Below are 12,615 nucleotides of genomic sequence, written 5' to 3'. Positions count from 1 at the left end.
AGACACAGTAAGACATTTATTGCTGGTAGTTCTTCCTGTTTCAGAGGGACACAGTAAGACATGTATGGCTGGCAGTTCTTCCTGTTTCAGAGGGACACAGTAAGACATGGCTGGCAGTTCTTCCTGTTTCAGAGGGACACACTAAGACACAGTAAGACATGTATTGCTGGCAGTTCTTCCTGTTTCAGAGGGACACACTAAGACACAGTAAGACATGTATGGCTGGCAGTTCTTCCTGTTTCAGAGGGACACAGTAAGACACAGTAAGACATGGCTGGTTGTTTTCCAACGAAGAGTCATAAAACCCACCCTGATGCCGCCAGATGGTCGCCCCTCTCAGCGTCATGCCAACAGAGTCCCCAACAGAGTGTCCCACCTTTTTACCCACCAGAGCCACGTTCAACACAACAGGGAAACAGAAAACATTTCCAAGTCAGTTAAAGTGTACTCAAAGACAAGGTGAGCTTATGAGGAAGAGACATGCAGCTTCAAGGAGGTGCAAGAGGCCATTATCTAGCCTTGCACATCAAAAGTAGACTCATCTCATGTGATGAATAATGGAGTCATTCCGGAGGTGTGGGTGCAGATCCTTTGTCACCTGTAATGGTCTCTTCCTCCTCCGTGTCCCTGGAATGGAGAGCCCTGGAGGGGACTTATGTCAGGGTACAGGCAGAGGGATGGATGGGCTGGCCTAGGTGGCCTGGCCTACAGTAAAGGACGTGTGAGTAGGGGTATGATTACTGTGTTGTGATAGTTTTTCTTTTTAAACAGGATATCCTGATTGGACGCAGACTAAAGAATTCGATCTGGAAAAAAAAAAAAAGGAAATGAGAGTACGGGGACAGGGAGCAGAAATCCAGCCATCATTCTGTTGTCCAGGGCGATTGATAGTATCTCGCACCTTTGGTAGAGTTTGGACTATTTTTATCTTGTGTGTGTTAGTTTCGTCGTGTGTGTGTTTTCTGTTTCTCTGTGTCAGTTCAGCTGGATATGTATTTTGGTGGTATTCTTAGAACAAAAGAACGGCAGATTCTGTGTGTTATTTTGCTGTCTCTACTTTGCATTCAACTCTGAACGTTTTCTCCTCCTGTAGACACAAAACTAAGGGAGGTAACTTGTCAGCGGTGGGATCAGTCAAAACCCAGGAACAACCAGCATTTAAACTACATGGCAAAAAAATACCACACCAATTAGTTTGAACAAAACCGTTGTCAAGTCATCCTTTTAGTTTTTAAAATATGAAGTGCTTTTTGAGTGTGTGTGTGTGTTCCTCAGCTGCTTTGTCAGGTCCGCCTTAATAACAACCTTCAGAACTTGCCGAGCGTCGGAAGGAATCATGCCCACTGACCACCTTGTCAGTGGGCGACGGCAGAGCGCCTGTCAGCAGCTCCATGCATGTCTTGTCGGAGTGTTTAATTACTACGTAAAGTAACAGAACGCTCGCTCTATGAGTGCCAGTCAGCCAATCCGCATTTTCTCCTAGCCGAAAGAGCGGCAGAGGCAGAAAGTGCTGGTTTCCTCTCAGGGATGGCACCTTGTACTGACACCACATTGTTCTGGCTAAGGCAGAATTAGCGTAGCTTCCACAAAGGGAAGCTAGGCTAGCCCAGTGACAGCTGGAACAGCTCCACGCCTCTCCTGTCACATGCAGCTCAATCCACTGGCTGTTTCCCTTCACATGGACTTCTCTACCATTGTTATGCTTTCCTGCTCCAACAATAGTTCTCAAAATGATGAGTGCTATAATTTTTCTCCTAACACGGACATCTAATTGGATGGTGTCTCTTTAAACCTTGCTGTTAGGCAACAGCCTTGTCAAAACGATGAAAGAAGTGATGAGATTAATATCCCATGGACGCTTTTCATGCTGTCACTCTAGAAACGGGGTTTTAATCATTGTACACTAGCTGCTTGTGGAAAGTTCTCTTGTTTAGTCACTCGGAACAGTTTCACTCTACGCTCATGAAAGCGGGGCTGGCCTTGTGGACAGTTTGAAAGCATTTGTTTTCAATGAATGAATAAAGGAATTGATTTGTTGCAGCCGTGGCATGTTGCCGGCTGGCTGATCAACACATAGCAAATGACCAGCTTCAGTGAGTGGTTAGACGGGAACACGGAATGGGTGAAGTGTAGTCGCTCCAGTGGAAGTCCGTGTCAGATGGAAGGTGGAGATGAGTGGAGTGATGGATGGCGAAGGTGAATGTTGTCGGGGAGGGCTGTCCGGCTGGCAGTGTCGGTGCGAGGTAAGGCTGGCGGGTGCAGGGGCGGAGAGGAGGCTCAGTGAGACGTCACCCTCGGGGTCAGTGACAGAATAGAGGCCTCCAGTTAAAGGCCCACCCTGCTCCCCAAGTCTGACATTCTAACCTCGATTTCACTGTCAGAGATGGGTATCACCCTGGCCTTATTTGTTTAGCAAGGAAATGAACAGCATCGCTGCTCTGGACACGTGACTTACTTCCCGTCCACTCCCTTTTTACATCCCCTGTCTTACGCTCTTTCTCTCGTCCACTGTCTCGTTCTCTTTTTTTCCTTTCTCTCCTCCTCTTTCTCTCTCTCTCTTTCCGTCTGTCTGGCTGGTGGAAGTCCTTTCACCATGCAGGACTTAAGAGGTTCACCATTTGGCGTGTGTCTGAAATGTAGAACACTTGCATGGGTCAGTGGTCCTAAGTATCACCTAAGGGGTTTGGTCTTGGCTTGGGCACTCTGAGGGTGTGCTGGGCTTCTGCCCTCTGGCCTCAACAAGCACTGTGGGACGGTAGAACGAAATGGTTAGTGGGGGAGGAAACATTGAGTTGTATATTGGATGTTAGAATAAGGGATTTCTTCCTGTTGTGTAACTGGGTATTGGTGTTAGTCTCTGAATCAGTTGAACAAGTCTAGACTAGAGGGTCATTTTACTATCTTATCTGCTGTAAATAGTAACTGCAGTTATGTAAATGGTGCTCCTACATAACATACTTAGAATTTCAGAGCAATGGTGTAAAAATCCCAGATTTTACAGTTCATTGACTGACTGGAGAGGAGAGGAACCATATGAAAATGGTTTAAAGCCTGATCAGAGAATGAATGCAATTATGTTGATTGCATTCATAATCAAGTGTTTGCCTTTTTCTCCATCTCTTCTCTCTCTCTCTCTCTCTCTTTACACACAATTATATTACAATTCAAAGTAATCCACTTCTGCGCTAAAACTAACATGCCGCTCTGTTGTTTCTCTCTTCCATGTGCGGATCCATCCTCTCCAACACGTGTGCACTTCCCATCAGGTAAGATCGCTGACATCCTTTACAAGCACCCTTACACACCACTTCAGGTTATTACACAATACCGACACGCAGAAAGGGAAGTAGGTGGAGAACAATTGGGGGAGAACAACGTTAGGATAAATAAACCGTTGATAACTGCATGTCAGGCTAAACCTAAGATGCACTGAAGCACACTGATGCCATAGTGTTGTGTGTTTCAACATTTCAGGCCTTCTAGATTAGACACCCGGAAAGAGAATGTACTGTAGCATCTTGTACTGTAACAGAATGTACTGTAACATAATGTGTGATCCTCTGTCTTCATTTAATTATCTTATACTACTGGATCATCTCATCATTTTTCTACTGAAGTGTGTAGTGGAGTGTCTAGTGGAGTGTCTAGTGGAGTGTGTAGTGGAGTGTGTAGTGGAGTGTGCACTGGAGTGTGTAGTGGAGTGTGTAGTGGAGTGTGTAGTGGAGTGTCTACTGGAGTGTCTAGTGGAGTGTCTACTGGAGTGTCTAGTGGAGTGTCTACTGGAGTGTCTAGTGGAGTGTGTAGTGGAGTGTCTACTGGAGTGTCTACTGGAGTGTCTACTGGAGTGTCTACTGGAGTGTCTAGTGGAGTGTGTGGTGGAGTGTCTACTGGAGTGTCTACTGGAGTGTCTAGTGGAGTGTGTAGTGAAGTGTCTAGTGGAGTGTGTAGTGTAGTGTGTAGTGGAGTGTCTACTGGAGTGTCTACTGGAGTGTCTAGTGGAGTGTATAGTGTGTAGTGGAATGTGTAGTGGAGTGTGTAGTGGAGTGTGTAGTGTAGTGTCTAGTGGAGTGTGTAGTTGAGTGTGTAGTGGAGTGTGTAGTGGAGTGTCTAGTGGAGTGTCTAGTGGAGTGTGTACTGGAGTGTGTACTGGAGTGTGTAGTGGAGTGTCTAGTGGAGTGTGTAGTGGAGTGTCTAGTGTAATGTAGTGTCTAGTGGAGTGGGTAGTGTAGTGGAATGTCTATTGGAGTGTGTAGTGGAGTGTCTAGTGGAGTGTCTAGTGGAGTGTGTAGTGGAGTGTGTACTGGAGTGTGTAGTGGAGTGTGTAGTGGAGTGTGTAGTGGAGTGTGTAGTGGAGTGTCTACTGGAGTGTCTAGTGGAGTGTGTAGTGGAGTGTCTACCGGAGTGTCTACTGGAGTGTCTAGTGGAGTGTGTAGTGGAGTGTCTACTGGAGTGTCTACTGGAGTGTCTAGTGGAGTGTGTAGTGGAGTGTCTACTGGAGTGTCTACTGGAGTGTCTAGTGGAGTGTCTACTGGAGTGTCTAGTGGAGTGTCTAGTGGAGTGTGTAGTGGAGTGTCTAGTGGAGTGTATAGTGTGTAGTGGAATGTGTAGTGGAGTGTGTAGTGTAGTGTGTAGTGTAGTGTGTAGTGTAGTGTGTAGTGGAGTGTGTAGTGGAGTGTCTAGTGGAGTGTGTAGTGTAGTTTGTAGTGTAGTGTCTAGTGGAGTGTGTAGTGGAGTGTGTAGTGGAGTGTGTACTGGAGTGTCTAGTGGAATGTGTACTGGAGTGTCTAGTGGAGTGTGTAGTGTGTAGTGGAGTGTCTAGTGGAGTGTGTAGTGTGTAGTGGAGTGTCTAGTGTAGTGTCTAGTGGAGTGTGTAGTGGAGTGTGTAGTGGAGTGTGTAGTGTAGTGTCTAGTGGAGTGTGTAGTTGAGTGTGTAGTGGAGTGTGTAGTGGAGTGTCTAGTGGAGTGTCTAGTGGAGTGTGTACTGGAGTGTGTACTGGAGTGTGTAGTGGAGTGTCTAGTGGAGTGTGTAGTGGAGTGTCTAGTGTAATGTAGTGTCTAGTGGAGTGGGTAGTGTAGTGGAATGTCTATTGGAGTGTGTAGTGGAGTGTCTAGTGGAGTGTCTAGTGGAGTGTGTAGTGGAGTGTGTACTGGAGTGTGTAGTGGAGTGTGTAGTGGAGTGTGTAGTGGAGTGTCTACTGGAGTGTCTAGTGGAGTGTGTAGTGGAGTGTCTACCGGAGTGTCTACTGGAGTGTCTAGTGGAGTGTGTAGTGGAGTGTCTACTGGAGTGTCTACTGGAGTGTCTAGTGGAGTGTGTAGTGGAGTGTCTACTGGAGTGTCTACTGGAGTGTCTAGTGGAGTGTCTACTGGAGTGTCTAGTGGAGTGTCTAGTGGAGTGTGTAGTGGAGTGTCTAGTGGAGTGTATAGTGTGTAGTGGAATGTGTAGTGGAGTGTGTAGTGTAGTGTGTAGTGTAGTGTGTAGTGGAGTGTGTAGTGGAGTGTCTAGTGGAGTGTGTAGTGTAGTTTGTAGTGTAGTGTCTAGTGGAGTGTGTAGTGGAGTGTGTAGTGGAGTGTGTACTGGAGTGTCTAGTGGAATGTGTACTGGAGTGTCTAGTGGAGTGTGTAGTGTGTAGTGGAGTGTCTAGTGGAGTGTGTAGTGTGTAGTGGAGTGTCTAGTGTAGTGTCTAGTGGAGTGTGTAGTGGAGTGTGTAGTGGAGTGTCTAGTGGAGTGTGTAGTGTAGTGTGTAGTGTCGTGTCTAGTGGAGTGTGTAGTGGAGTGTGCAGTGGAGTGTCTAGTGGAGTGTCTAGTGGAGTGTGTAGTGTAGTGTCTACTGTAGTGTCTAGTGGAGGGTGTAGTGGAGGGTGGAGTGGAGTGTGGAGGGTGTGGTGGAGTGTGTAGTGAAGGGTATAGTGTAGTGTGTAGTGGAGGGTGTAGTGGAGGGTGTGTCACTACTCTTAATACCCACCGCTGTCACCCCTGTTTAGGCCGGCGGCGTCTTTTATTTTGTTACATGCTTCCTCGACCAGATAATGCTCTGTATGACATTTGGTCGGGCTTAATATACCTCGCTTTGTCACACTTCTCCCAGTAATTGTCTTCTATGGAGCAGTCTGGTTTTAATTCAAGTAAGTGGTAAACTTGACAGAGGTGATTTATACACACACCCCTCTCCTCTACCAACCACTACCCCATCAACGCGCGCACACACACACACACACACACACACACACACACACACACACACACACACACACACACACACACACACACACACACACACACACACACACACACACACACACACACACACACACACACACACACGTGGAGATGCAGGTCAGATACCTATACCAGTCTCCACTACATGCTGGCCAAATTAATTAGACCAAATCCCATTCAGCAGCTCCTCCATATCGGCCTTCTGTCTCGGGCTGGTGCAGGCCTGGAAAAGAAAAACACAGATATACCACAAATGCACCTTCTAGATTCACAATAAGCGTTATTCAATAAAATAATGAATGAACGTGCAAAATCTATGTTGATCATTCATTCATACACACAACAACGAGTATTGTAATAGATATGTGTCGTCTTGGCAAGCCAAGGTCAGAGTTCAGAATTTGCCTCTCTTTCACTAACTGAAAGCACCCTGGTCTAACCAATGGAAAGCAGAGCGAGGGTGTTAGAGCAACAGCAGGACATGTCATGTTATCTTACCAATCATAAATACACAGGCTGTAGAGTTTTATAGGTGTGCCTTGCACACTGTGGCAAGTTCAGCTTCTTAATGTTATTAACTCTGTGTTCAATTCTCCTAATTGTTTATAGAATTGTTCTAACCACACTGTGGTACAATGGCGGTGCTGTTAGGTATGTTGAGTACGCCGGTTGTGTGCACTCACTTTCTTCTCTTTTTTCTATAGTCCTAGCCCAGATTGATTATAGGAAGACTTGTCTTCTATTGTCCTCTGAGTTTAAATGTACCTATTTCTTGTCATCTGTGCTCAGTGCAAACAATTTGCTCTGCTGAAACAATACCCTTTCTTTGCTCCAACAACACTGTGTTTGAAAACATCCTGTTTTCCCCTCGAGATGTTATAGAAGCTAATTAAACATCCTATCCTGTCTCCTTACATTCGTAGGCCCGAATGTGAGACTAGTTTGGGGAAATGATTCAAGTCTGGCAGCGGAGTGTTGAAAAACAGCAAACGGTCTCAGTCCGTCTGCAGACTCAAGTTTCTTTGACTTCGCTCTGACTCCTCGTCCACGGCTGGAGCAAAATGAAGAACCCGCTGCCAAGACACAGAAAACACACCGAGCGAAATGAAAATGTGTTGATAAGACACATCGAATCATTTATGCATTACAAAATGTGTCCGATCTATTGAACTTTAACATCTGATTTGACTTTATGTAGTTGTCGTATGTAGTTTATGCATTTGGTATTTGTCCTAGTAAATGGATAACACACCTATATGAGTTTATTAACTGAAGTACACACTGTTTTACCATGCTCAATAAAACCACGACTAATTGAGGACACACACTGGAGGAAGTTATCTCAACATCATAACTCACTTTGAAAGTCCTGTTGTACCAGTTTCAGTTTTTTCTCCGTCTCTGCACTGCAGACACAAAATGAACACACTGAAAGATAAAAGACACTCTTTGAGGCCACTCCTGTGATTTTAATTAAATAGGGGTCATGTGTATAGTCCACCTCCCACGTTTTAAGGAATTTAATCTTGTGTGTGTGTGTGTGTGTGTGTGTGTGTGTGTGTGTGTGTGTGTGTGTGTGTGTGTGTGTGTGTGTGTGTGTGTGTGTGTGCGTGTGTGCGTGTGTGCGTGTGTGCGTGTGTGCGTGTGTGCGTGTGTGTGTGTTAGTCCCACGGTCTCAGCCATGTCACTCACAGCTCTGACCCGCTATGCCCTACGGCTTGGTGTGTCTGAGCCAAGGCGTGCAGGCAGACTGGGCTGGAGGTGAGATTGAAACAGAGACAGGCCTGCCTCTGCATCTGCCCCTTAACCCTATCAGTCCCGAGACCCCGGCAAAAATCAGCGTTTTCATTTATCTGACTTTCATTTATCTGCATGTCCAGCCCTTATATTGAGCTTCACAATGAGGTGTTTTACCATGTTCTTTTCAGGACAACCAGGGCTACAAGTAGAACACAAAACAGTTTGACATGAACAGTTGCGTTCATGAGTTTTATCGACAAATGTCAAAAAATAAAACCAGGTCAGCCAAAGAAAAAAAACTGATAAAAATGAATTGATATGAAATGTGTACACAACTTGTTTGCTCAGTGGGAAATTAATATCCAACAAGTCAGTGACAACTGTGTTTGGAGTGTGGAGTTTGTGACATCAACTGTGTGAGCTTACTACAGTATCATAGACGCTATGTCCTGGGATTTCCTGGGATCTTCTATGTAGAAGAACCCCTTACCTAGTCTCAGCTTTTCATATCTTTTTTTTAGTATTTTGTAGGTCAAACCATTCACACTCTACAAGACGTTTGTTTTGGGAAAAGATCCGGGCTGGGCCTATATTACGTCTCCGCCCTTGTCTAGGAAAGACACATCTAGCTCAGCCACCGATAATCACACAGGCTAATGGATGGTACCAGCGGATGCAGAGGAAATATACGGATCCGAAGGTACAACCCAGAAGTCTGTCGCTCGAACGCCGCAATGTTTTAAAAGGGCTTAGAAGTCCAAATCGTACCGGCGTCGCGGTAGGACTCGGACTCGGTTAATATAAACAGCCACAAAGGATGTTTCTTAGGTCTCCTGGCCTCTATCCTCTGTAGCCACACAAATCTGCCAGGAAATACAACCACACTTGCTATCTCTGTAGCTTTTTCAGTCCTCCTCCAAATGACTGTGTGGTCTGTGACCACTTCACACAATGGTTGTCGAGCTTCTAATAATTAAAAGCAGGCAATAGCTTGAACTTTACCCCTATGGCTTTGTGAGTTACACCACTTATTAAGACTTCACAGCAAGATAGTGGGCGGGAGTGGACCTTTCACTCAGCCCCATAAAAATGACTATTGTTAATGTATTTTGCACCTGACTGATTGTATAACAAAGGGTTCATGGGTAATTATTGCAGATGCTATTCATGCCACTGAAGCGCCATTTAATAGAGAGAGAAGAGAGAGAGAAAGAGAGGGATGTGGAGAGAGAGAGAGAGAGAGACTTACCGTCATCGAAAACTCCTGAACAAATACAGAGTAATTGGTTTGGGCCAGCAGGGTAATTGGCTCGTTGAAGTTGAAAAAACAATGGCGAGGACGAGGAAGGGAGGAGGCGAGAGAGAGAACAACGAATGTTAATATTGCACAGCTCCTTAAAAAATATGATGACTTCAGCACTAGAGGGATGGGGGAAAGAGTAAATAACGTCCAGAGTCCGAGCACTGTAAAGGTAAACAAGCGTATCATTAACAGGGATCGTTAGCATGTATCCCTTTCACTCTAATGTATTCACAAAGAGGTGAGAGACAAAGTCTTTAAGCTGAAGTGTCACTTTTGCAGCGGTGTAGGGGAGAAGGACTAAATTATATCCAGCTGAATAAGGGCTTCTGGCCTAGATGAGGTCATCTGTTCCCTGGTGGCCAGCAGAGAGGGGAGTGTGTGTGTGTGTGTGGGGGGGGGGGGGGGGGGGTTGTACCAAAAATTAATTACTTAACACTGGGTAAACAAAGAGAGATGTGAAACCTCACGCTCTCCCCGGACACACACACACACACACACACACGCGAGCACACGCATTTCAGTTGGAACAGAGAGCGAGGGGGGGGGGAGGTGACAGAGAGAGGGGGTTATATTCATTTTTCCCCTCCTCTGGGTAAGCAGAGAAAAAGGGAGATTTGATTAAATTGATGCCCAGGGGTCGCGACCCTGTCCAAACACACTGCAGCTCTCAGCATTAATCAAATAACGCCCCCCCAAAAATGTTGACCATGCCTGGGCTTTGCTCTGAGCTATCTGGGCTCTCTATGTTCACTGAGGGGACCTGTTGGTCAGTGATATACATAAAACAGAGAGTAGGGTTGGAACAATGATGAAGCATCCACCTCCGTATAGTTTCGTCCTGCTGAGACCAGTCGAAAGGGCCTAGCGTACAGACAGTAGCGTTTAAATAGTGTGTGGTCTGTTCTTCTTTGACAGGCTTCGTCATATTGTATTTCCTGAGGGCTGGTAGAAGCTAGGCCTGGAGTGTTAGCAGCACACTGTGGGAGCGCGGGGGCTCTGGGGGGCTTGGGTTTCAGTCAGCGAGGCAGGTGTCTGGGCAGCGCTCCACGTGGGGGTGAATGTGCTTTGACAGTTGGGCAGTGGCGATATTGGCAGCAAGAAAAAGGTTGGCGATAAAGTCGTGTCCTTTCACGTCATTCTTCCAACCCTCCTTGTTTTGTGACGATTACTTTGCTTATCATTATTGATGTTTTTCAGTTTTAGCGCTGCTATTTTCAATTTACAAACCTACTTTTTTTTTGGGGGGGGGGGGGGGGGGGGGCGGCAGAGTAAATAATATGTATATTTCTACCGTACCCTGCAAACGAATGGATCTGAGAGAGTTTTTATACATCAGTCTCGGGCAAATACATATTTTAACCCAGTAGGGACAAAGAACCATTCTAGCCATTCTGTTGGTATCCACACTGAATAGGCTGGGGAGGGATACACAAAGGGATCCTGGTTTGGAAAGTGTTTTTAGAGGGTGTTTTGAATGGGGGGGGGGGGGGGGGGGGCAGCATCACATGGAGTGGACAAGGAGAATTAACCAGGCCACAAAAGCAGTCCTGTTTCCCTCCTCTCTGAGTAGCTTCTCACAATAGCCAGTGTCTAGCAGCCCTCTGGCAACCCAAATCTAAAGCCAGGCCAGCGCTGTCAAGTGTCAGGCCCAGAAAGCCCAGCCATTTGTGATGTTTCCAGTAGGATTACGCTAAGTGCACTTCATTCAGATCTGGGATTTATCTTTAATTATTACAGGACTGCCATGGTACAAATGAAGTCCTCAGAGCAAAGCGGGGGTTGGGGCTTTTCTCCTTGGCATTTGATTTTCATTAATCATGGACAAGTTCAAGCTTTTCTACCGGTTTGTCTTTCCTTCCGCTGCAAAGTTTGCACACTGCTCGTGTTCACGTGAACACACACTAAAAATGGACGTCACAATCAGAGGTGGTGGCATGCCTGCGAATGTCCCGTCCCAGATATCCTCTGTTAGCCTCTCATTCTTTTAGCTGTTATTTGGGGAGGCGGAGGGGAGGGGAGGGGAGGCGGGCAGGCAGTCTAATGTGGGTGAATTACGAGAGAAAAAAAAACCTTTTATAGCCGAAAGGCCCAGAAGAGAATGGGAGTAGACGGGAGAATAATAGCTTGTGTGACTGTCACGCCTGGAGAAATTCATCTGGCCCTGATGCCTGCCGCTCACTAAACAGTTAAAGATTCACAAGAAGGGAGAAACAGCTCCCTGGGTAATAGAAGTGCAGAGCAGTCGCTAGAACAACAAGGTTATTCTTCAGGACGTTATTATGACATCTGTGTGCTAGTTAAACAGCTTGCGAATATGCTGATAAAACCAGGAGCTAATTTACGGCGCCATAAAGCCAACTTCACCTTCAGTTATTATCTGAAAATATTTATTACAGACAGTTAAAAAGTCTGAAATTAAATGCTTTATGGCCATTTATTCCCAAACCTAAAGTAAGCAGAGCCCAGCGCGTATTACGAGTCTGGTGTTTGTTAAAAACAAACTGGAATAATAGAGATAAGAGAATGGCACAGGAGAAGGGAAATTTCAGCGCTCTTGGGTAAACACGGCTGCTGAATCAATTCTGTAATCTGTCTCTGCTCTCTGATTGAGCCAGGCACAGGAAATCCAGACTGGTCTCCCATCTTTCTCCCCCCTCTCTTCCAGTGTTGGTTTTCATTAAATATAGCAGGAGAGACTGGTGCCCCCCCCCCCCCCCCTCCCCCGTGGCTCCCCCCTCAGAGGCTGAATGACTTGGAGGCCATTGTTGTTGGCCTTCCCACCCAACGAGCCCTAGAGCCCTACACCTTCCTGCCTCCCAGCCACAATGTTCCAGCTGACCTCAGTGCTGGGAGGTTAGCTCACATGATTATGAAATACTCTGTTCAGGGAAATAACATTGACTATTTTGTTACACTCTGTTCACCAAACTCTTGAACAACGTACAGACCTTTTCCCACAGGGGCCATCTTCTGATAAAAAAACATTTAAAAAGGATTGTGACACAAAGTTCAAGTGAAGTGTAAGTGCAATTATGACTTTCTGCCCCCTGCGGATATTTCATTTTCCCTTTCATTTCACTTATCTAGTATAAACATCTCACCTAACTGATGGCTCCCCTGAACAGCAGAGAGAGTGTTTTTTTTTTGAAAGAGTAAGAGACTACTAGCGGGATCGGAGATAGTGGAAGGTAAATGTTCCTGTGGAACTTCATGCACTTGCTGAGGGCCTTTGTGGCTGAGAACGCAGTGTACGAGTTGTGGAGGGCGAGTTGTGGGAGAGACGCACGAGAGAGATTATGTTAATCAGACAGAGATTTGGATTCCGCGGCCCCGGGTGTATTCTGTCAACGGTTAT

The 12,615-nt window shown here is 46.1% G+C and overlaps 1 protein-coding gene across 5 annotated transcripts in view; it reads left to right on the top strand.

Moving 5' to 3' along the window:
• LOC139418684 (dachshund homolog 2-like) overlaps positions 1-12,615 on the top strand; it is a 132,914-nt gene that overhangs the window by 19,112 nt on the left and 101,187 nt on the right. The window lies entirely within an intron of this gene.

This window comes from Oncorhynchus clarkii, chromosome 10 (genome assembly GCF_045791955.1).
Source record: "Oncorhynchus clarkii lewisi isolate Uvic-CL-2024 chromosome 10, UVic_Ocla_1.0, whole genome shotgun sequence".
In the NCBI taxonomy this organism is placed as follows: Eukaryota; Metazoa; Chordata; class Actinopteri; order Salmoniformes; family Salmonidae; genus Oncorhynchus; species Oncorhynchus clarkii.
Note: the sequence above shows the minus strand (reverse complement) of the source record. Positions and strands in the feature narration are given on the sequence as shown.